At 37.0% G+C, this 27,087-nt stretch overlaps 1 protein-coding gene across 1 annotated transcript in view; it reads left to right on the top strand.

Moving 5' to 3' along the window:
* LOC120533844 (anoctamin-6-like) overlaps nt 1-27,087 on the top strand; it is a 136,753-nt gene that overhangs the window by 1,592 nt on the left and 108,074 nt on the right.

The raw sequence follows: 27,087 nt of genomic DNA, 5'->3' as shown, positions 1-27,087 counted from the left end.
AACTAGCAGCATTTTTTGACTTTTTCTCTGCACTTTTGCATACTTTCTTGGAAGATGGAGCTGAAGACCGCACATAATATTTAAATCACAATACATTCAGCTTTGTTGTTATTGAAGACCGCACAAGTACCATGATGAGGAAATGCAGTTTTGAATCTAACCAGAAGTGCAAATAGAAATTAATTCCAAGTAATCAGATGTAATACAGTAGTGAGGGGTTGTACAGACAAGAGTATGTAAAGAATGGTTAGTGAGGGTTGAAATGCAATATGGACATTGTATACAGCAAGTACAGAATGAATGGAATAAGTAAGTAAAATGTAAAAAGTTTAAGTAATAGAAATGCGCAGACATTTGTGTAGGTACAAGTACAGCAAAGCCTTAATAGTTTAAGACTATAGTGCTCACATGATAGACTTGGGCAGGGTACAGAGTCTTAGGGAGAGGTGGGAAGGGTGGATTTTGAGTTCAGCAGGATGATTGCAAAAGGGTGGAAGTTATTCCAGAGCCTGCTTGTGCTGGTACGTTGGCTCCTGTTCTGCCCCCCCACATGGTAAAAGGGTATTCAGACCATAGATGTGATGATCTGGGTCCCAGATGATGCTATGTGCTCTCCGCAGATACCGTTTGCACTGGAGGTCCTCAGTAGCAGGTAATAAGGGACCAGAGATCTGCTGAGTAGTTTTCACCTCCTGATTCTGAGACTTCCAGTCTGAAAGCATGCAGTTACCATACCATACTGTGATATAATTGGTGCTGTGGTAGAGGTTTACTAGAATCTGATGAGACAATTGGACTTTGCCTAGCCTCCTCGGAAAGTAAAGATGTCCACATTTTTATGACCAGTCCTCATAATTTTGCAATACAGCTTGATCATAACCTTTGTTGACTTGTGCTGCAGGATCCACACTGTATAACCATGACAACCTATTTACCTTGTTAGTCATTTCTGGACACTGTTTATGGACTGAGACAAGTCCAGCAGGGTTTAAATGCTTGTCATGATTCCGTTTAATACAATCCCTGTTCAGATGCTAAAAATTACATTCATTTATATTCAATTTTAACTGCTACGTACAGTATTGAAATCTCAATTTTTTGTCTTCATCTTTCTTAGGGAGTTTCAAATTCATGTCTTTATACGCAGATGCCATTTCTGCCTGTCAGTTCCCTAGTTCTGATGCATTCCCAGACACTACCTGTTTCTTGGTAACCTTGTGTCTCTGTGGAGATTTTCTCTGGACACTTTTTCTTTCCTCCCATATTACAGAAAATTTTACATTACATGAAATGGCATTAAGAAACTAAGTGAGTGTGGGTGAGTACTGGACTGATATTCCTAGCGTTCTGCCTGATGCAGCCTGGCTATGCTCTGCCCCCAGACACCCTGCACTTAATGAAGTGGGATTGATAATGGATGGAAAGCTTTTATTTTCCAATATAGTTAGGATTTTTCCTTATTTGTTAGATAAGTACAAATATGATAAGTACTTGGAGGGAATAAAACAGAAATGGAGAATGTGATAATACAATACAGCAGTCTAGAAAGGCAATACTATATATAATATTGTACTTTTATTGTTATTTTCAACCATCCAAAGAGGCATTTAGACATAGTAAAATATCCAGAGGTGCTTGTCAAAAGTTGTATTGCACTGAATATGTCTTAGAAAAGGAATAAATAGTAAATATTTTTTGTAAACCAACTACACTTTCTGTTAATGTTAAAAATCTCTGTCCACTGACATGTTAAAGTGACTTTTTAAACAACTTTACCATCATTAAACTGCATAATATTCAAACTAATAAATAATAACAATAAAATAAATAATAGTATTATTACTGATAGTTGCACTATTACTTCAAGATTTCAAGCCCAGGTGCATTACACAGTATTCACCAAATTAAAATAAAATAAAACAAGTACAAGTTGGTGATGACATCTTTACCATCTGAACCATCATTTAGGCAAACTGCAAACTGACCTAAAACATCATCAGATTTTTACTCAAGTCCTAAAAGTAGATAAAGAGAAACCAGTTAAACAAATGAGACAAAAATATTATACTTGGTCATTTATTTATTAAGGAAAATGAACGAATATTACATATTTGTGAGTGGCAAAAGTATGTGAACCTTTGCTTTCAGTATCTGGTGTGACCCCCTTTTGCAGCAATAACTGCAACTAAACGTTTCCAGTAACTTTTGATCATTCCTGCACACTGGGTTGGAGGAATTTTATCCCATTCCTCCGTACAGAACAGCTTCAATTCTGGGATGTTGGTGGGTTTCCTCACATTAACTGCTTGCTTCAGGTCCTTCCACAACATTTCGATTGGATTAAGGTCAGGATTATGACTTGGCCATTCCAAAACACTAACTTTATCCTACTTTTACCATTCTTTGGTAGAACAACTTGTGTGCTTAAGGTCATTGTCTTGCTGCATGACCCACCTTCTCTTGAGATTCAGTTCATGGACAGATGTCCTGACGTTTTCCCTTAGATCTCTCTGATATAACTCAGAATTCATTGTTCCATCAATGAAGGCAAGCTGTCCTGGCCCAGATGCAGCAAAACAGGCCCAAATCATGATACTACCACCACCATGTTTCACAGATGGGATAAGGTTCTTATGCTGGAATGCAGTGTTTTCCTTTCTCCAAACATAACACTTTTCATTTAAACCAAAAAGTTCTATTTTGGTCTCATCCGTCCACAAAACATTCATCCAATAGACTTCTGGTTTGTCCACGTGATCTGGACATTGCAGACGAGCAGCAATGTTTTTTTTGGAGAGCAGTGGCTTTCTCCTTGCAACCCTGCCATGCACACCATTGTTCAGTGTTCTCCTGATGGTGGACTTATGAACATGAACATTAGCCAATGTGAGAGAGGCCTTCAGTTGCTTAGAAGTTACCCTGGGGTCCTTTGTGACCTTGCCACCTATTACAAGCCTTGCTCTTGGAGTAATCTTTGTCAGTTGACCACTCCTGGGGGAGGGTAACAATGGTCTTGAATTTCCTCCATTTGTACACAGTATGTCTGACTGTGGAATGGTGGAGTCCAAACTCTTTAGAGATGGTTTTGTAACCTTTTCCAGGATGATGAGCATCAACTCTTTTTCTGAGGTCCTCAGAAATCTCCTTTGTTCATGCCATGATACTCTTCCACAAACATGTGTTGTGAAGAGCAGACTTTGACAGATCCCTGCTCTTTAAATAACACAGGGTGCCCACTCACACCTAATTGTCATCCCGTTGATTGAAATCACCTGACTCTAATTTCACCCTCAAACTAACTGCTAATCCTAGAGGTTCACATACTTTTGCCACTCACAAATATGTACTATTCAATAATTTTCCTCAATAAATAAATGACCAAGTATAATAATTTGCCTCATTTGTTTAACTGGTTTCTCTTTATCTACTTTTAGGACTTGAGTGAAAATCTGATGATGTTTTAGGTCATATTTATGCAGAAATATAGAAAATTCTAAAGGGTTCACAAACTTTCAAGCACAACTGTATATACTAAATAATAAAACTGCAACTTGCATTTATAATGCTGTTTGTGGTGTAGCCCTACAGAATCGTATTAGGACCACGGTGAAGAATTAAAAAAACAAACTATATGTCGAGAATAAAGTCGACATGTTGACTTTATTCTCGACATTTCCATTTTAATTTCTAGGCTTATGTCGAGATTAAAGTTGCCATTTCCACTCTATTCTCGCCGTTTATGTTGAGATTAAAGTCGACATTTCCTCTTTATTCTCATAGTTTATTTTATAAAGTAGAATGTCGTAAACTAAACTTCATCCTAAAATCAATGTTTAATTGACTAGATTTTCTCAAAACCTGTCATAAGTTAATGTAGCACATTAAATGCTTTGTATTAAGTGTTCCCTGACCCAGTTGTTAATCACTATGCTTCTTAAACTGACTTTCTCCACACTAATCCATTCACTTCATGATATTCCTGATCTCTGAAAATTTAGAATGCTAAGATAACTACTTGATATCATTTTCATGATGAAATGCATTAAAGCAGGTATTAAACATGCACATTAGTGAGGCGGTAGTGCTGCTCCCTTGCAGTAAGGGGTCCACAGGTGTATGTTTAGTGTAGAGAACTTTATGGCAGGTGTGACAAGGCTCCAAAAAACTGGGTGTATGAATGGGTATCGCAAAGGTTTAACTTAAATATTGTGTAAATGTTGGGTTTGTGATCTGGTGGTCGGAGACACGAACACAGAATTCAACGGATGTTGTTCTGAGCGGGCTTTCTTATTGCATGCGCGCTGTCTGTCTGACGTACCAAAACCCCAGTTCCTATCCTTCCTTTTTCTTTCTCTACATAACCAATCACCACACGATAAACATCTTTGTGAAATTAAAACTAGTTATAAACTTAGCCCACAGAGTGTTCAGAACATAAAAATATCTTCATTATACATGTTTAATTATGCCATCCATTCAAGGTTGCAACCATCCCAGGAGCGAGGCAGGAGCAAATCCTGAACGAGTCGCCAGCACATCGTAGGGTGAATAGGAGCTATACACTAGCAGGGTCAATATAGCATAACAAAATCCCACACCCTACATGACTTTGAAAGTAAACTGAAGCACGGCAAGTAAACCCACCAGAAAAACATGCAAATTCAAGGCAGGGTACACCCGAGACACCCTTGCTGTGAGGCAGCAGTGCAACCTCCATGCCGCCGTTCCCCCACATGATTAATTCATGCTTTAATGCATTTCATCATGAAAATTATATCAAGTATTTATCTTACCATTCTAAATGTTCTGAGAGCAGGAATATCATGAAGTGAATGTATTCTGTGCGGCTACCGCTGCCAGCGCCTCCTCAGTACAAGAGGAAGTCAGTTTAAGAAGTACCTACCGATTCATGGCTCGGAGAACACTTAACACAAAGCATTTAATGTGCTATATAACTTATGACGGGGTTTGAGAAAATCTAGTAAATTAAATATTCATTTAACAATGAAGTTTAGTTTATGATCTACACTAGCAGAATACCCGCACTTCGCAGCGGAGAAGTAGTGTGTTAAAGAAGTTATGAAAAAGAAAAGCAAACATTTTAAAAATAACGTAAGATGATTGTTAATGTAATTGTTTTGTCATTGATATGAGTGTTGTTGTCATATCTATCTATATATATATATATATATATATATATATATATATATATATATATATATATATAGCAAAATACCTGCGATTGGCAGGAGAAGTAAAAGAAAAGGAAACATTTTAATAATAACGTAACATGATTGACAATGTAATTGTTTTGTCATTGTCATGAGTGTTGCTGGCATATATATATATATATATATATATATATATATATATATATATATACACATACATATATATACACATCTATACATATATATATATATATATATACACACATATATATATACTGTATATACAACATATACAAATCTACATATATATATATATTAGGGGTGGGACTCGATTAAAAAAATTAATCCAATTAATTAGAGGCTGTGTAAGAATTAATCTTGATTAATCGTATGTAATCGACGTAAATTTGCCCCAAATCGCAAATGTTTTTTTTTTAATTTAAAACGGTTTTAGTGGGCGACAGAATCAAATAATAGACATGGACATGAATATTGTAAACTGAAGCTGTTTTAATTTCTGAAAAAAGCTTTAAACTGCATTTGAATTCAAAACAGAAACAAAAATATCATCCCTGGTTAAAATTGGGCAGACTTAAAAATAAAGTGGTAGTTTAAGTACTTTAAGTACATTTTCAGAATAGTATTGTCTTTAAATAATAATAACCAAAATTTCAACATAAAGTGCAGTTTTCTTCTTAAAAAAATAAGTCAGAAACATAAAAGGTAATTTGACCAGCTTACTCTTTAAACTCTGAGTAACATTAGCCAAAATTATTTTGTACATTAGGCTAAAACAGTGTGATCATTGAACATTTTGTAATTAGATGTATTTAGAATTACTAACGGTCACGGAAGTCCAATGATCCCCAGTAAGAGCCACAAAGTCCGCTTTCTGTAATGCATCTAATTTTGCTTGCTTTTCAGTGTGCACAAAACCATGCTTTTATCAAGGCTTCGCTCGGGTAGTCGAAATGATCAGTCGTAGGAACGCGCTTTATTCCGACTCTAACATTTTTGTAGCTGTGATGTGTGCATCAGTGTAATGGATGTACCAGGAAATCATGCATTGACAAAAGTTCCGTTTGCTTGGAATTGAAAGTGTGATTAAATGCGTTATTTTTAACGCGTTATGGAGTACATGCATGAAGCTTCTCAGCTGTGCTTGTGCTAAGAAAGGGAAAATTTTAAAAATAGCGTAACATGATTCTGCGTTAACCTAATATTTTTCATACGTCCCAAACCAAGGAGATCGAAGGTAAAATGAATCGGTAGCGCGTACATAGTCAGTACACCCCCTCTCGGGAATCGAACCTCGAATGTCGGCGTTAGAGGCGAAGACTCTACAATTAGCCACAGCGTGTGGCTTGTCTATGCTAAAGTATGTATTGTAGATCGGGGTATATATATATACATTTATATATATACCCGTGCATCGCAGTGGAGAAGTAGAAGTTATGAAAAAGAAAAGGGAACATTTTAAAAATAACGTAACATGATTGTCAATATACAGTAATTGTTTTGTGAGTGTTATTGAATGTTGCTGTCATCAAGGATTTGATTATCATTATTTCTTTCAATCAGGCTCGTATTTGTAGGATGTGTTCAAGTTACATTCCGTGTTTGTCAATCGTTGTAAAGATAAGAGGTTTCATTCATCGATTAGTTCCTTACTGCATCAATAAACAGCTCGTCTTCCTTTTATCTGTGATGTGACAAACTGCATGCATGGGTTTTTTTTACACTGTCTTCCTTTAGCAGGACATTCACTTTTTCCACCGTGTGCTTTGTTTCCGCAGTAGCTGCACTTATGAATATGATTGTATGTATAAGGCGCTTCATATTTTTTGCTGCCTTCTCAATTGTGTAATTCGGTTTTGTTCAGCACTCTTTGGAACTGTTGCTTTTGTCTGCGCATTGCGTCAGTTCACGTGAGCCGCTTGGTGTTCTTGCATCGAAGGTTCCCAGCTGTACTGGTGCCATCTCGTGTAATGTCAGCTAAGACCCGGCACTTAAAAGTTTCTCTCGCAGTTTCAATGAGTTTGTGCCAAACACCACCCTGACCATCTCATCTTCCTCTGCATAAGCACAGTCCTTCACCCGTGAACATTTACCGGCAGTGTTTGTATTGGATTGCCGCTGATGGACGGCCTTATATGGGCAGGCACTAAATTACAAACGCTAGTGGCAGCCTGTCTATGAACTTAATTTAATATAAACTTACGGTTCACGCCGTGCTTTGTTTCCGCAGTAGCTGTACTTATGAATATGCTTGTATGCATCATTTGCTTCATAATGTTTTTCTGCCTTCTCAATTGTGAAATGGCGTTTTGTGCTGATCGCTGTTTGGAGTTCTTCCTTGTTATCTACGTACTTACGTAGGAGGCGTGATGATGTCAGACGAAACTCCGCCCCCCACGGCCATCTCCAACTCAAGACTCCATTACATTATATGGGGAAAAATAGCTTCCAGTTATGACCCTTATGCGTAGAATTTCGAAATGAAACCTGCCCAACTTTTGTAAGTAAGCTGTAAGGAATAAGCCTGCCAAATTTCAGCCTTCTACCTACACGGGAAGTTGGAGAATTAGTGATGAGTGAGTGAGTGAGGGCTTTGCCTTTTATTAGTATAGATTAATGACAAATTACGAGAATAAAGTCAACATGTTGACTTTATTCTTGTCATAAGCGTCAAGATTAAAGTGGAAATGTTGAGAATAAAGTCAACATTTCGTCACACTATTACACAGTACCTAGGTACATTACACCGTATTGAAAACAAATAAAACAAGTACAACTTCGCTTGCAGTATTATTTAGTACTGCATAATGGTCCACATAATGGTCCACACCCGACCTTAAAAAACCAAAATATCTCCAGGCAACAGAAGTGACTCCTTTTTTTTGGCAAAAGTTCTGTGTCATCATGTTCAACTTTTTCGTCAGCTACAGCTTCAGTTTTGGAATGTTCTCTGTCCATTTTCACCACGCAATACCTACACTACCACTATCTATTTAGCGGTGTAGCAGTGAAAAAGAGCCCCCGCACAACACCTCTGTGATTAGCGGTGTTGCAGTGAAAAAGGTCCCCACTTGAACAGTTTCCCTCTGTGCCACGTTCCGAATGTCGTTTAGGCAATTTAAACCGGTGTTGCGGTATAAGAAAAATCCATATCATCACAAAAATAAAAAACGGTTTTCGGTATGAACCAGTATACCGCCCAGCACTACGTTGTATCCTCATCCCTAGTCTGCAGCGGTGGCAGTACTGGGATTAGGTCTTTGTAGATAGTGCTTAAGTCAGTTCCCATCTTTTGTGAAACCCTACCCCCGTTGATGCTGTCAGTCAGGACACTTTTAAAAAAAATTGAAGCTTCTTTGTTCCAAAGTGAAGGTGCTTATTTTTGGGTAATGACATTTGTATAGTGACTCAAACCAGTTTGTCAGGTATCTGTAAATTGATAATTGTGACAACTCCTTTCTACTTCCTCCGTGATAGTCCATCCGTTTATTTTTCAGATTTGTTTAATCCTATTTAGGGTTGTGAGGGAACAGAGCCAGTTCCTGTGGCACTGGTACAAGTCAGGAATTAACACCTGAAGGACCTCCACTCTATTACAGGACAAACCCACCAACACCAGTCCAGTTGACAGTCTCCATTTTAGCTTAACATGCCGATGTGGGCAACAGCACACACCCAGTTACTAGGCTGAAGTAACAATTATCACTATGCCACCAAGCCTCAGCGTATGTGTCTTTTAAAATCACTTTGTTTGTTAGTGATATTAATAACCATGTTGTATTTCTAACAGACTTTGTTTGTTATGCCGCTGTTATTGATCAGTCTAATTACTAAGATGTCATTTTTGCATTTTTCTGTATAGTCAGAGTCTGGAAAAGAATCGGTAACCACTGCTTAAATTTCAACAGATAAGGCTTTTTGATGTTATTTAACACACCTGTATGTCTACCTGTTATGCTGTCTATTACCAAATTACAAGTGGAGTTACAAAGGGTCAGATGTTACTAGTACTAAAACCAGCTTGAGGGAACAATTTGTAAATATTGGAATCGGTTTATATGCACCTAATCTTGGTGTCTCTCCAGTCAGAGTGTTTGTCAGAATAGTTGTGTATAACCAAAGAGAGTGAGAGGGAGAGAGATGCTCTATTATTTTTAAAAGATTGGTTGATTAAAGAGATGTCATGTGAGTGATTAGTTCTTCACACAAGAGATACTGGTCAGAAATCATGTTGCTTTAGTTTTGGTAAGTGATAACCTGCAGCATTGTGTTGCAGTGGTCAAGACCCTGGACTTTAAATCACAAGGCTGCTGGGTCAATTCCTAACCCCAGTTCACTGTGTAATCCTTTGCAAGTCACTTAACCCACCTGTGCTCTAGTACTTAAAAATGAGTGAAAACAATTATATAGCATATTTCTTAAGTCACCTTGGATCAATGTATCAATAGTGAAATAATAATAATGGGAAGAAAAGGTCAATTATTCAGGAAGGTTTTTAGAAGTCTGGATTAAAGATGGGGGACCTGCTTTCCTTGTTGCTATCTGCTTGAGACTCCTTTTTCATGAAGTTTTAGTAAACATTCTGTTCTTAAGCTGGCATTTTTACAATGGACTTTGTGCTTGATGCTGATGAGAAGTTATGTTCATCTGGAAAGTGAAGTGCTAATTAAGGTTTTGGAGTACAATTTGTTGTTTGTTGTTAGTGATAGCTTTTAGACTCTCCCACGTGCAACATCATTTTTTAGATGCTAAACGAGGACCTTTTAGAGCCATTTGCTCGGGGCATCTTCTAAAGATGAATCATGTTGTAGAATAGGTAAGGACAAGAACACGTCATTTTTCTACAATTTTAGTAACGTTCACTAAGGTTCAGTATTCATTATCTGCCAGTGTTTAAATTTCAATGTGGGATTGCAAGAAATATGTGTAAATTTTACAAAACCAGTGCAGTTTAATTTAATAAAGAAGAATTATCCTCTTTCAAGACAATTTAAAAAAAAATAAAAATAAAGTGAAAATTTATGGTATGTTATGGAAAATACATGATTCATGTATGTTTTGAGAGCTTGATGTCAGTTGCAGTGGTTTTAATTTACAGTTGAATGCGAAATTAAAACTAATAGTGCAATGGATCACTGGCTTTTAAACAGTGGCCCTAGTTAGGAAATGGTGACTTTGCATTCCTCCTCTAAGTATACTAGACTTGGTTACAGATGTCTGTGCATCTGTTGATCCGTTTACTAACTGCTTTTTCCAATTTTGGGCTGTATGAAGCTGTACCTATCCCAGCAGCAATAGGCATGAGGCAGAAGCCAACCATGGAAGATGAATCATTCTATTAAAGGGAAAAATTATCCACATATCTATACTTACTCATATGGGTACAATGCAGAGTCTTCAGTTAACCTAGCTTGCACGGCGTTTTGGGTGTGGGAGGAAAATAACACTACCCAGAGGAAACCCCACACAGGCATACCTGCAGTAGCTTTAGCTATAGGAAGTGCAAATCAAAAGACTAGTTTCAAACCTAGTCTGGACTAGTAAATGACAAAAAGAAATGCTCCTTATTCTTACTCAAAATGAATATTACCATACTGACAAGACATTTGAGTTGCTAAACTCTTAATACTGCTGTGGAGCATGAGGCAGAGTGCTCTGAAAATAAGATATTTGATATATTCACAGCAGCACAGAATTACAGAGACATTGGCCTGCAAAAAAGGCTTATACTACTGTTGAAAACAAATGAAAAACATATTAAACTTATGGGACTCTTTTTTTTTTTTTTTTTAATCCAATGTAGCATCCATTAGTCCAGCAACTAAAATATGACACAGTGAAAAAGCCTGTGACGCATTATAAAGTCACAAGCACCCCTGAAATGCATTCTTCTTCAGTTAATGCAGTTAAATTAATCAGTCCATTTTAGGGACTAATTTAGGAATGAGTTCATGGGCATGAGCAGTCACAAGTATCTGATCACTTATATGGAGTACCTTGAAAGCAACAGAAGAGTTTTAAAATGATGGATTCATCTTGAAATGAGAAGTTTATCTTCACAGAGACACACAGCCCAGAAATGGGGACAAATGTGAAAAAAGGGACAGATATTGAAAATAACATTAATTCCACAAGTGTCTTGTAAATCTGATGGTGTAAATGAAAGAATTCCGAATAATGCTGTTTTTTTCTTAATTCATGTTGCACTGATATAGGAAAATTTGAATGGTCATTTTGATTAGTACTAATTTTAGGCAGAATTTATCTTTCAGTTATTGAACAGAAAATGTCAGTGAATATGTCAGGTTTGTATACGATGAGATAAATCAGGTGGTCAATGATAATCATTCTCAAAACTCCTTCATTGAAATCCCAGTATGCAGCCAAAAATAAAAATTAAGGCCATGTTTGCCTCTAAATTTTTGTATAGCATATTGCTTTAATTTTGTAATAAAATCAGAAAATGGATCTGGATAAAAAGAGTTAGCAGGACACAAACAGCTGATTTAAAGAAAAGTAAATTTTTTACAGAGGAGAAGGGAACAGTGGTGTGACCCGTTTGTGAAGAATGTAAGGCCAACAGCATAACAGAATTTGGAGCCACTTTCAGCGAAAACGCGCACACTACATTTTAGAAAATTTGGGTGAGACACGAAACACATGAATTGGAACACTAATGAACCAAAACTAGGAGTATCATTTGGTCCAACAGGTCAGACCTTTGGGCAACCCTGTCTTTCCTGGTCTGTCTAATTTCTTATGTTCTGAAACAAATAGGCATGCTTTTTGTTTACTTTTTACCTGTATCACTTACATAACTTTAAAAAACAGAGTTGCCCCAACACCCTCTTCCTGACAACACCTGTTTTAGAAAAAGATCCTCACATTTTCTGAAAGGAACGCTAGACTTTTCAAGGGAAAATAAGTGTTCTGGATGAAGCATTACTAATACAGTTGGAGAGAGAAGATGAATCATTGAAGCAAGTCCACACATAAATGAGCTATTCCTGCCAAAACACAGACTTTAGTCAAAAATGGGAGCATTATCTGAAGGGGACCCTCAATTACATTTGCTAGGATACACATCGAAGAATAGACATGACCTTAACTACAACTTTCGTCTAGAAGCCATATTTTAAAAGAGACTGAATCCTATTGTTCCAGATTCAGTGTCAAATACTGTCTGTGTTGCGTTTGCCGACCTCTGCATATCCAATTTTCTTCCTGTATGTTATAGATGTGAATGTTAAGTTAACTGGTGGATCCCAAATGTCCTTGTATGGGTGTTGTGAGAGTATGTCCTGAGATGGACTAACATTCTGTCTGGGATTGATTCTTGCCTTTAACCCAGTGCTGCTGGGATAGACTCTTTTTCTTTCTCTTGTGACTCTGAGGTTATTTTGAGAATGTTAAACTTTATATTATTTATGAAATATTAATGACATGAGAAGTTAGTTGTGACAAATAGATTTTGAAATGTTCAAGAACCTGATGCTTGCTGGGAAAGTACAGAAATTAAAGTATACAACATACATGTATTTTCTCTATAGGTACGTCGCACCATAGACAAACTCAGATTTATAGTGTTCTGAAGGTCTCACTTTTTCATTTTTATATTTGTACATATTTCCTCCCCCTGCATTACATAAATTACTATTCTATGTATAATGTAATATTTCATGGGTTTTTGTATTAATTTTGAACAACAGCTATAAATATGTTGTGTTAGTAGTCTGCTCCATTCACCAAAATAGTCTGTAGTTAAATAGTTATTCCCAGTTGACAGTACTTCCTGGATAATAATTTTAATGCTCGTCCAATTCAGAATCACTATGGAAAAATATGTCATATTGTTTGGCAGCGCTGTACATTTTTGTAGCAAATTTACCAGATGGCTATTTTTACATGATGAATCCTAAAAGCAGTTTAACATAGGTAATTATTTTGCAATATAAAATGATTAGATTTTTCCACTAGGTGCTATACATGTCATATGCTATACTAAAATCTACATATTTCTGTATATATATACATTTCATACAGAAGGAGACACATTCCTAAGAAATGATAAACAAAAATCACTTTTTATTTTCAATAGGTATTGTTTGGACTGAATTTCACTTTGGTTAATTCCAGCTATCTATGTATAAGTAAATAATATTTTACTATAATTGATGTTGAAGTGGTAGAAGTTGCTGTTGTGGCGGAAAGCTTGGCAGTGTTGAGCTGATGGTGGCCCATATTTTTTTTAATTAAGGGGAGAAGCCAGTGTGTTGTAGTTTTTGAAGGATTATCCTCATCAGCTTCTATGGTAAAGTGAAATGGAGACATCAGGAGGAGCAATCTGAATTTTGCCCTGGCTTTAGAAATTTGAAGTAGCCTTTATCTTTTCACATCTATTTCAGGACACTTGGGAATTTAGAAATTCTTTGTACATGTACTCTGTTGACTTCCAGTATCTTCGTTTTTGCATGGTGTCCCACTAAATCTGACAAGACATATCATAGCAAGTATGACTGGGAGAAGAGGATGGAATGAGAAGTGATGAAAATGGGGGGAAAAAAAACTCAAAATGAAGGGTCTTTCAAAAGCACACCTCACTCAAGCATTTTGCAAAAATGCCTAAGAATGTAGTTAACATTCCTCTGACAAACAGTTCTGTTAGAGGAGTAGTTGTCAAAATAGGATAGAGCCATGGTTCTCTGAATGGCTTAGATTGTTTAGCAGATTATTACAGAGTAATTCCAGCTTTGTTATAATAGAAGGCAGTAGTCTCAGGTTAACATGTAATTAAATATTGTATCCTTCAAAGTCCCTCTGCAAAGTAAGCATGCCCTTATTGATCATGGGGATAATGTTATACAGTGAAATGAACCATCCATTTGAAGCCCTCCTAAAGCAAGTAGCATTTCTGTGCTAATGATTTTTTTTGCACAATAGTGACATCAGAGAAGGTGTTCTGGCTTTGAACCTAATATACATTTCCCATTAAGAATTGTGGCAGAAAAATGTGAGGATCTTTTTCTGAAACGGGTGTTGTCTGGCTGTGTGAACCGAGATGTGTAGAAGTTCCAAGCTACATTCACACAACAGACATTGTTCTCTGCTTGGTGTTTGTTAGTTGTGACTATTTAAGTATAAAGAAGAGTAGATGAACACCAGATCACACTTGAGGCATACTCACAAATGCATGAACACTCACACACTCAGTGAAAAGTTTAGAGTCTCCAGTCAAACTAACCAACTTGTCTTTGGTATGAGGGTGGAAAAGCCATTCAGACTTGGGAACAATGTGCTGTGTCTTCACAGATAACGGCCAATATAAGAATTGAGCCAAGAACTCTTGGAGATGTAGGGCAGCAGTATTAACTACTGCTTAAATTAATTGATGTCTTTTGTGGTTTATATTAATAGCATGGATTTATTGTTCTTGATTTATTGGCCAAAGGGTTTAGAATTATTATGACTCCTGCATGAATGCAGTGCTTGTCACTAACTCACAGCTCATTACTGCCTGTAAGTGTTGCAGTGGTTCACTTTCAGATTAGGTTGTGCTGCTTCTGTGATGGACTCTGAAATAGTCAGTTCTTCCATCATTCTTAAATTTTTAAATTGCACTTCTGCCATACCAGCCCCTTGTCATTTGTTGACTTTCATTATGTTAAGAGATCTCAGTATTTTTGATGTCAGAGCAGCATAACTCATTCTCCAGGTTTTTAGACAGTGCGGTGTAAAGAAACTATTCTTGTTAAATTTGTGAATCGCTAAATATTAGAATTGATATTACAGTGCTCTCTCAGATAGGCCTTGATCTGCATGGGGAAACTCCTTTTGTGTCACTTTTGCATCTATCTACTTTTTAACCCAATAAGAACAAACCTACTTATTCCTATTCAAGGGTCTAGGATATCAGAACTGCCCCAAAAGCTATGGGTTAAAGGCAGGGACTAACCTTAGACAGGCCTTAGTTGTAAACATCCACAATAACTTTTGTCAGTTTGGAGTTGCCAGTGTGACAATAGATGGCGCTATACCAACGCTTGACCCAACACAGACAAACACGGGAGGCACACTAATAGAAACACATGTTTTTATTTTTATTTTTCTTCGCGTGTGGGCAACGCCTTCCCCATTTCCCACAGGCACAACACAGTCCCATCAAGCACGAAGCACACACCTAATACTTTTTCTTCTCTGTATCTCCTCCCCTCCTCTCTGGCAAGCTTTGTCTCCCGGAGTGGTAGCTGCTGGCTTCTTTTATAGCCCACCTGGAAGTGCTCCAGGTGTTTGACAACCTTTTTTCAGCTGCACTTCTCAGGAACACGAACAACTGCAGCACCGCCTGGTGGCACCCCCTGATCCAAACAGGGTTGTAAAGAAGTCCATCTCCCATGGAGCCTTGCAGGATTCTGTGGAACCACTGCCACCCAGGGGGGCTGCCATCCAGCGTCTGTTCAGCCCATGCTTGTTCCCCCGGACCATATAAAGAAGAGGTGCCTAGGCCGCCCGCAACACCAGTTACCCTTCCTGTTGATTCTGCTCTTTTAAATCTAAATGAACAACATTGCAGTTTCAGCTGAGAAAAAAAAAACTGTTGGCCTAATGCCTAGTTTTAAGACAGTAAGTAAAAAAAAACATTGAAAAAGGAAAACCTTACATTAGGTAATGGAGTAAAAATGAAAGCATCTGCTTTTAATTTGTGTGTCTCAAATGAGAGACTTGAGTGAAACTTCTAGGAAATGAGAAGAAACAGCATATAAATCAGTTTAGATGTACTGTACCCTACAGATTCCTTTCTGGTTGTTAGGAGAGCAAAATTTTGTTTTAGAAAAAGTGACATCTAAACTCACCTGCCAAATGCCTATTTGTCTTTCAAACAAACGTGTTAATACGCACCAGTCTAGGCATGCAATGCATTTGAATAAAAACATATTTTCTGAAGCCATTGTCTTTTCTTTGCATGTGTCCATAATAAGCAAATCAGTTTATTTCATCTTCAGACTCTAGTGGAAGTGAAACTGCAGAAGTCAGCCAGTTGCAAGAGGTTTTTTTTTTTCTTTTTCGTTATAAACGCATTTAAGGTTGCAAGGCAAACCACAAAGCTTTGGTTGCCAGAAGCAATGTGCATGTTGTTGTAAGGTGACTTTAATTTAAGACTTTAAAGGGTAAGGGTTCAGCTGATAACTGTTTAATGTAAAGGAGAGCAGATTACAAGATTAATTGAGTTTGGAAGGGAAGATACAAACTAAGATTCAAAAGTAGAAACGCTCCCAGGTCAGAGACCCCAGCATCCCTGCTGCCATGTACCGTCACATGTGGGTTATAGCACATTGATCATCAAACTCCTACTTGATTACAGGATGTCCATGGTTCACTAATTAAATATCTAAATGCTGTTCTTCTGGATATGTACCCATTGGTATCTCTGTGTTTGTTTGGAAATAAAATCAATTCTGCATCAGTTTTCACTGCATAAGTTTTGCTCAAGCCTTTATTTTGATTTTAATTTGACTGAAAGAGAGAAGGAAATAGCCAAAATATCCAACATTTTGTGTTATAGGTTACATCTCTGCTAGTCTGCTTTTTCTCCCATTATGTTTTGCACTTTCCATTCATCAGACCTTAATCTCAGGCTATGCAACAGCATCTGTTCCTAGAGTTCTGTATATTTTTAAAATACACAGATAACTTGATTTATAAGTCCCATATTCCAAGTTTGAAAGACTCTTGTTGGGCTCAAACAGTTCTTTTTTTTTATTTTATTTCATTAGTTGCCTGTAACAGAGGTGTCAAGCTCTGTTCCTGGAAAGCCGCAGTGGCAGCAGGTGTTTTTTTAGTGCACTTTCTTCAGTGTTAACCAACTGCTAAAGGTAATCAAACATACTATGTTGCCTAATTTATTTAACCTGAAGGCAAACAATAGCTTTATGAATAAAATATTTAAAAAAATATTCAATAGCTGTATCAAGAAAATATTTAAAAAAGAAAAAGTTATGAAGATATGAGATATAATAATCTGCTGTGGTACACAAAGCATTTGGATTATGCTTTTAGAAAAAAAGCAAATATTCTGAAAATCTTTTGAATTCAGTGTTGTGGCAGAATGAGAACACTACCAGACCATGGAATTAAATAACAGGTTTCATTAACAGCTAAATGGCAGATTGGTTAGCAGTGAAAATGCTGGCCTTCCAGGACTGTTTGTAGCCCTAGATTTAGCTGGTCATCTGCTTTCTTTGCATATTGTTTGGCTGACAGATAAGGAAAAGTCTTAAACAGTTAAGCAAGCCCATTATAATTAAAGCGGAACACCTCTGTTAAGTACCAACAGTAACTGCTTACTATTTAAAGAAAGTGGCTGGAATGAAAATCTGCAACTATTAAGGGTCTGCACTTTCTAGGTGTGGTTCCTGTCTTCCACCCAAAAGGTTCCCCTTGACTCTGAACGACCTAAGTAAGTTTAAAAGCTCCAGAATGGATGTGTTTATGGTTTAATAATAATTGAATTGACACTGCCTCTGAGTTAAAGCCTGCTAAAAGTTCCATAAAGTTAATTTGGTGGTCAGTCTTGGAGAAAAGTAGATGTGAAAATGAGGTGACGATAACTTAGCTGAAGACTGCTATACAGTAATGAGTCTCTCTTGCCTCTGTAAAGTTGACATGGACCAAATCTATCAGGTAATGTAGGGCTGATTTATAAATGAAGCACCATCTAAGAATTTGTCACTGTTAAGTATAAACTACAGGCTACAATTCTGAAATTACTGTATTTGTGAATGGTTGATGTTCTGCTCTATAGGATCTAGCATAATTTCAGATACAGATTACATTTACAGTATGTCAGTTAGTATTACGGCATATATTACACTTTGAAATCTTAGAAATAAAGCTGGTACTGGCTGTTTTACTGGTTAAATTCAGATGTACAAATGATAGGCTCTGAAACACCAAATGGCTGTTCTTTGCTCACCTCAGGCAACTCCCCTATAGAGAGGGCCATTAGCATGTTAGCTAAACACAGTGGAAGAGAAGTGGGCAAATTTTCCAAGTTAAAATTCCATTAAAGGGATTGAAATTTCTGTGATGTCTTTTTTTTATATTTTCAGCGCATTGTGTCTACTTGTCTTGACGTTTTTGAAAACCACAGCAGTACACACAAGCTTTGTAACTGCATTTCATCTTTCCTCTGGTGCCTAGATAATCAGATTTGTTGAGCCTTGGCCTCTGTAAGCTATAGTGAAAGTACTGTGTACAACCGATTTAAATCTTACTGTGCATATTTATCTCAAAATACAGTAAAACGTTCTGCTTGCATCTGTGCAGTCAAACTGTGTTTATAAGAACAACTGTTTATTTATGAAAATGCAGAAGACTTTTTTGTTCTCTGTTTGGTTGTTAAATCTATATCGGTATTTAAAAAAATTTACACAGAAGAAAAACATGTTAAAAAAAACTTATGTTAATTTATTCTTATTGAATGCAATTCCACCTATGATTTTTGCATAATATAAATTGATTTAAAATCTAGCATGACAAAAATAACTGTAAAATAAACACAAAATACAGTATATTGTTGAAGAAAAAACAGAAAAATATATATAGGATATATAAAGGATAGTCTCTGAACAACCAGGGCCCTGAACTGGATAAAGTTACACATATATATAATATATACAGGGTGGTGTTCAGTCCAAATTCCAGTTGCTCCAGTTTATTAGCATTTTTAAAGGACCATTTTATAGGCAAACAATAATAATTTTGTTTGGACGGAATGTCTGAAAATGGGTCCAGATGTGATAATATAAATATAATTCAGTACGGTTGACATTCACATTGGAAACCTCTCCTCTTCCAGTTCAATGTATGGGCGTGTGTTTTATTTTTTTTTTAATATTGATCTTTTTAATAATAGTTTTTCTTACAGTGCAACATTATAGTAGGATTAGCATTTTAGAGTTATTATTTATTTAAACTTTAACCTAGAGTTTGGTGTTATCCCAAAGACATGCATGTTAAGACACTGTAAGCAGGAATATGAGTGTGCCCCGCAATGTACTCATGCACTATCTGGGGGTGATTATCACCTTAAGCCTTTGGTACCATGGCTTTCCTTGAGTCAGAATGAAATTAGTGGTCTGAAAAAAATATAGTTTTAGTCCAGCTGGCCACCCAGAAACTCCTTTGGCATTATAACTATAAACAGTGTGAAATTCTGTTTGTCTGAGTGCCCTCTGGCAGCTGAACTGGCAGATGAGATTTATTTCCCCCTTAGGTGTTGCTGCTGCTACCCTCTCTTATGATGCTGTGCCTTGTTTGGAATAATCACTTGACTAAAAATAAAGGCATTGATTATGTACTAATGAAGACAAGAAGGTGATAAAATAGTATTTGCTACAGTTAATTAATGATTGCCACTGTACAACCTTAAAATAAGCAACTAGAAAAATAAAACATTACAGAAGTAGGTTAATCAAGTGTATGTTGTATCTGTAAATAAATACAGCAAACCAAGTGTACAAATGGGAAGGTTACTATATTAAATTCAGTTGAAAAGTTTTAGAGCTCTTTAGCTGCAACACATGAAGCATCCCTGACATTCATTGAATTTCATAGTTTATGGTCCTTATACCTAGAGCAACTGCTGCCTATAGCAATTTTGTTACTTTCAAAACCCGAAAGATAACCTTGCCCTCTAATTATATTTTAGTAATAAACACTAAAACAGAAGCAAATTTCAACCTTCAGATGTCGCAGAAACTGTGTAACCACAAGTCATATGGTTTTCGTTCATTTCAAAGCAAAGTGGAAATTTTAAAATGGCATAACCATATTCTGGAATATATAGTTTTTAATTAAATTCTGCCTAATCATAATAATTGCTTTTCTGCCTTGCAACTAAGGGTTGTACAACAGGAATACAAACTATGATAAGCACTCTGTGCCAGATGTTTTAGTTTCACTATTTAAAAAAAAAATACAAAGAGAGTAAACAAACACCATCATATTGTTAAGGCAGGGCACACATCAGCACATATATTCAGAACCAGGATCAAGATGGGTGGCCACAGAAGCCCTGCCAACAATCTCCATGTATATCTATGAAATATTGAAAAATCAAATCCATAATCAACACTTGCAGGCATAAGGTTTACTGTCATCTGTTGTGCACATATAAAGCACAATTTGTATTATATCCTTGGCACAACATTTTATATTTGTTCACAAACTGTGTACTGTTTACTCCAGGTTTACATGTTATCTTTTGCATTCCTGTCAATGTATTGTAGCTAAATATTGTAGGAACGTGTGACTCAAGAGAACATTTAAGACCTCATTCATATTTTACAGAGTAATTCCGTAACTCCACTATATTCTGTAACTTAAATACTATTTTACCAAGTACAGTATAGTAGTGTTGATTCTGCTGTATTGTCCAGTTATACAAAGTCCTCTTTTGTTACGTAGAGTTTTTTTAATGTCCCATTAATAGAAATATCAACAGAAATGTATAATGCTTTATTATAATGTAAACAAAAATGAACCACACACGTACAGTATGTCAACATTGTGCTCAGACATCCTACAGTTTTTGATGACACCATACCTCATAGAATTGAAAAAAAAAGGTATAGGGATGGTACAATAAGCTACCGCTAACTAGGGCGGGGTGATTATAATGAGTATTGTTTAAAAACATATTAATTTAAAAAAAGCTTCAAAATGTTGAGTGAGAAGCAAGGCACAGTCATATGCAAACTATGCCCAAAAATATTAATATACCAAAACTAGCAACACTACAAATCTATTCCACCATCTCAAACAATGATGCACAAATTAGTATGAAGAGGGCATAATTAAAACTCTGCACCCCCTACCTAGCTTTCAGTTTTACTACTGGGCAGCAAACATACAACATATAAAAACCTGGACATTGACACAAATAGATGAACATATACAGGCTTGGTCTGCAATAGAAATAAAATCTTGCAGTTTATTTTTGTATTCCTTGCTTTGCGCCCCAATAAATGCAAAATTATCGCCAATATGCTAATAACCCAATAGTGCTTCACTCACTCAGAATATGGACCCAGTGTAGGAACCACCTTTTTCAACCCTCGTGAACATATGCAGTTTTTAATGTCTGGAAAAAATTTGGGATTAAATCACTTAGAGATCTGTACATAGACAACATCTTTGCATCCTATGAACAATTACCCGTATATTCTAAATATAACTTTCCAGCAACACATTTCTTTCACGATCCTCAAATTAGAAACTTTGTTAAACAGAACCTGACGATTTTCCTCACCCCATCTCCCTCTATGCTGAAAAAAATATTGATCAATTTTAAGGACTTAGACAGCATCTCTGCAATATGTAAAACCATTTTATAGCCCCTTCCTTTCAAAGATCAAAGAGGACAATGGGAAAAGGATCTTTCCCTCAACATATCAGAAAAGGAGTGGAAGGTAGCAATACAGAGAATTCATTCAAGCTCCATATGCGGAAAGCATACAATTATTCAACTCAAAATTATATATCGAGCACATCTGTCTCGCTTAAAAGTGTCCAAAATGTTTCCAGGGCAAGATCCAACCTGCGAACGCTGCAATCAGGTTCCACCTTCACTGGGTCACATGGTTTGGGCCTGCACCAAATTAACATCATTCTGGACCAAAATTTTGAAATGTCTTACAGGGAGCCTGGGTGTCACAATCCCTCCTAACCCATTAACAGCTGTGTTTGGTGTACTTCCAGATGGGCTTAAGGTGGAGAAGGACAAGCAGACTATCATTGCCTTTGCTATGACTCTATCATTCCAAAAGATGGTGCATCACTAACATTTTTAGTAATTAAATGCATAGCATTTGTCATTCCTGTAGATGGCGCGTTACAAACATTAGCACTGTTTTTACAAATGTCATATTAAATGGCATATAACAGAAATGTATGCGTTGCATAGTGTACTGCAAACATAAATGCTAATGTCTACATCAAATACTTAGATTTCAACTCATTTTAGACGGGTAAAATAGATGGTATATTTTAAGATTCTGTATAACTAAGAAGAGGTTTTATAAAAACGATAAGTGTCTGTGTGTCCATCTGGTAGCTATGTCTCTATCATTCCATTAGTTATATCACAAACATTAACACTGCATTTACAGATCCCATACCAAACGGCATAGGCATTGCATGGTGCCCCACAAATCTTAAAGCAAAGGTCTATGTTGATTATTTAGATTTCAGCCCATCTTAGTGTGTAGCACAGCTAGTATAGTTTAAGATTCTGTATAACTAACAGGTTTATGTGTGAGAGAGAAATAACGAAGTGACTAATGTTTACCAATACTAAAATATTTGTATGCTATATAATTAACAAGTCATTGGTGTATTGTGCCTGTGTGTGTGTTTTCTGCTCACAGAGAGAAATCCTGATATCACAAATAAAAGCATTGTTCATTCTGACATAGTCCTGCGTATAAGTGAAACTTACACTGTAGTATTTTGGAGAAAATAAACTATTTATACATATTGTATATCACCTCAGTATCTAAAATATTAATATGTAGTTTTTAAGCAACATTGCCCAGCCCTACCACTAGCTGAGAATTGATCCCACAGCTCAGATGTGCTGTGTTTGCTTAGGGGTTCCCAAAAGTGTCACCTCCCCCACACACAGCAGCTATTCAGTCAGACAGCATGGCTGGGACACATACTTGGGAAGCTGGGAATTACAAGCAGCAATTTCTACCTCTCCTCAGCTGAACAGACAGCTGCCTGTCTAGCTGCTTACCTGTGACTGAACTTATTGCAAGGCTTCACATGCTTCCGGCCACATTCAGTGACGTATGCTGTCATTTCTGAGTGATCATGTGGTGTCGCAATTAGTTTATTTACTTTGAAAGTAAGAAAAAGTTGCTAGATGGAAAATGAATCAAAATTCTGTTTTACAAAAAAAAAATGTTTTTTGTACTTGTTCATATCTGTGGAATTACCTCAAGTGAAGACCACCGTAACCTGAGACTCGCTTGTAATCTGTTGTTGGCATCTAATCATAAACTCAATCAAAATAAAAGCATTGATATTTACAAAACGAATGTGTTTTTAAGTCTGCTGGAATAAGCACAGGATGTTCTTAATGCAGGGGAAACCTACATGTGTACAATGAGAATGTAGCTAGCATGAGATCTGCATTGGTAAGCCCCTTTCATTCTAGTGTTTCATCTTGAGTAGATGGAGTAATACTACATAGTGTTAAAACCAGCAATGGAATTGGCCCACTTTTCTGTGTTAGGTTTCTAGAATAAAGCAATCTTGTTTAAAAAAATGTGATTATATATAAGCATAATGGGAAGAGAACTAATGGCTGCATGGTGCAAATGTTCACCCCTTTTTTAGTTTTTGCTGGATCAGGTAACCATTATTGGCTGCACATGAGTTAACCATCTGTTGAAAAAATTATTTTCAAATGCAATTACAATTTATTTATGAATACATTCTGCCAGATAGACACCTTTAGGAGACTGCGTAGTGTACTTCTGTTACTTCTGGTTGTTGTAAAAGGTGGTGTGAAACCAAAGGGTTGATCTGATTTCTTTATGTTTCTATTTTTCCTTGGGCTGCGTCATAAGTAAAAAGCATGAATACAGTTCTGGACAGCCAAAGATTAAGTAAACAAGTAGCTTTGCTAACATATGTGCAGTAGAGCAGATGCTTGTTCTTTAATAATTACAAGAAATCTTTTTTTCTTGATCTGTGCTTTATATCAAATGGTTTTTCAGTGCAGTCTCTCTCTCTCTCTCTCTGTCTCTGAAGATTTACTTGGGCCTCTCGTATATTCTAGCCTTTGTTTTGTTATCTCCATTTGGATATAGAGTTATCATACATGTGTAGTTAAAACAGTATGTCAAAAGTATTTAACAGCTCTGTGAAATTTTGGGGATATTAACAAGTGACTAGAGTTGTGCATGATCTGTTAATGACGAAAACAGAGCAATGGAAAAAAACTTTTGAAAGTACTGTAGAAAATAAAACCAAGAGAAGAAGGGCTGCTATCATAGATGCTCAGCTACAGGAAAGCAGTTCTTTAAATATCTTGGAAGTTTTTTTTAACAACTGAAAATGTATGACAGAATGTTAACAAAGCTGAAAACTAAACTGAAAGAGTTTATCTGATTTGCTTCTAGAATAATTAAAATATTACAGGTACTGTTGTGCATCGTTTTCCTTGCTTAACACTAGAATTACCAGAGCCTACGAAAAAACTCGTAATTCCGTCCCACCTTAAACTGCTTCTTAAATCCCTTCACACCTCTCTGCCAGCGTCCTTTGTCTTCTAAATGTGCTGATAAAGAGAAGCTAGGAGCAGCCGGCTATTCCATCCCCCCACTAATTTAGAATGTGCACGAACTTCTCTCAGCTCATGCCTTGATTGAGTATCTGGGAGTGAAGTGGAGTTTTAGAGTGGAAATAATAGATCGTTATTTGGAACACACGCATTTCATGTCTGTTCAGTTTCTACAGTAATCTGTGTCAACACATTGTTAAAACAGAAACGTTTTTTTATATTCTAGTTGTAGATGACAAAATGTAGGCATAAACTATATAATGTATGAAGCCTGAAGTCCAAATAGCAAAGAAACAGTTTCACAAAAATAACACAATTGCGCTTTTATTCAAAAATATAACTGCAGAAACAAAAAACCGCCTTAACATGCGACATTGACACCAGTTTACTGTAACTGCCTCCGTGGTTCAATAGACTCAGCCCCCGCTTGGGAATCGAGGGGTCACGAGTTCGATCCTGCGCCCTTCCGTTTTGAGAAGTAAACTGCTCTTAGTCTTACTGTTCTAGAATAAAAGCATACATTTGAATTCAGTCTATAACAGCCGGTGCAATTTATGATCCTTGTAAAGGTTAGCTTTTTTTTTTATTCACTTTTCATTCTCTCAGTCGCGTTCAGAATCAATCCATACAACCCCATCTGACACGGCTGTTTTCACTAAAGACGCGCTATAGCTCTGCAGTGTACCACGATGCATACTAACGTCAAACACCCATACCCCCCCGGTTCTGACACACAAAGGCTGGCGAAGCTGCCTTCTTCGTATCTCACCGTCACTTGCTTTTCTTTTTATTCAGTTTTATTGAGTGTTCCTGCTAGTCCCCGCACTTTTTCCATCGCCTTTTCCTGTAAGAAGCAATGTACACACCTCTCTATGCTGTGGTTTCTATTACACACCGGAAAGAAAGAGACAATATATATGAAAATATCATCGCACTAATGCAATATTATTTGAAAACGAACAGCGTCAGATCGGGTGTGAATTTATGCAGGAACTGGAAATTCTCTGATGCGGGACCTTCCCCCTGGGAAGAAAGTACAGTGTCAGGTGCCCATTCAGTGTAATAGAAACCATAGCACAGAGAGGTGTGTACACGGCAACAAGTACACGTGTCGTAAATGTAGGAAGGACGGTCCTTGGGTGTGTGGGAACTGTTAATATTTGAATGTGATGATTTTATATAGCACGGAATGAAAATCTGCACTTCTTAGCATTGCACCATGCAAGCTATCGTATCAATCGCCTACTGTAACTTGCTTTCTTTTTTCTTCGGTTATACAGATAGTTTTGAATAAAAGTGCACTTGTTTTGTTTGAAATGAAGTGTCTGCGTGCAGTTTTCGTGGCATTACACGTGTATTTTTTGAGCATGCCCGTTTGAGCAGTATAAAAAGTATTGAAAAGTATAACAAAACAACGGGCAGATGTGGAGTGTCTGATGATTACATATAGCACCGAAGTTACTGCTCTTTACTATTCTCTCCTCTGCGTGCCCTCGAGTACAAAAGAAACAGAATACAGACGTGCTATAGATCTGCGTTGTACCACGATGCATACTAACGCCCCCCCACCCGGTTCTGACACACAGACGCTGGCGAAGCTGCCTTCTTCGTATCTCACCGTCACTTGATTTTCTTTTTATTCAGTTTTATTGAGTGTTCCTGCCAGTCCCCGCATGTTGCTGTATGCTGGATATGTTCACATGTATTGTCTCTTTCTTTCAGGTGTGTAATAGAAACCACAGCATAGAGAGAAGTGTGTACATTGCTTCTTACAGGAAAAGGCGATGGAAAAAGTGCACTTGAATAAAACTGCACTTTTGTTATACTTTTACACCAATATATGTTCCTGTGTTTGAACGACACGGGCAGATGGGGAGTGTCTGATGATTGCATATAGCGTCGAAGTTACTGGTCTTTACCATTCTTTCCTCTGCATGTCCTGGAGCACAAAAGAAAAAGCATACAGCAACATGCGGGGACACTCAAGAAAACTGAATAAAAAGAAAAGCAAGTGACGGTGAGATACGAAGAAGGCAGCTTCGCCAGCGTTTGTGTGTCAGAACCGGGGGGGGTGTTTGGCGTTAGTATGCATCATGGTACACTGCAGAGCTATAGCGCGTCTTTAGTGAAAACAGCCGTGTCAGATGGGGTTGTATGGATTGATTCTGAACGCGACTGAGTGAATGAAAAGTGAATAAAAAAAAAAAGCTAACCTTTACAAGGATCATAAATTGCACCGGCTGTTATAGACTGAAATCAAATGTATGCTTTTATTCTAAAATAGTAAGAATAAGAGCAGTTTACTTCTCAAAATGGAGGGGCGCAGGATCGAACTCGTGACCCCTTGATTCTCAAGCGGGGGCTGAGTCTATGGAACCACGGAGGCAGTTACAGTAAACTGGTGTCAATGTCGCATGTTAAGGCGGCTTTTTGTTTCTGTAGTTATATTTTTGAATAAAAGCGCAATTGTGTTATTTTTGTGAAAATGTTTCTTTGCTATTAGGACTTCAGGCTTCATACATTATATAGTTTATGCCTACATTTTGT

Source organism: Polypterus senegalus, chromosome 8 (assembly GCF_016835505.1).
Source record: "Polypterus senegalus isolate Bchr_013 chromosome 8, ASM1683550v1, whole genome shotgun sequence".
NCBI lineage: Eukaryota > Metazoa > Chordata > Cladistia > Polypteriformes > Polypteridae > Polypterus > Polypterus senegalus.
This window is presented reverse-complemented; position numbering and strand designations above follow the sequence as displayed.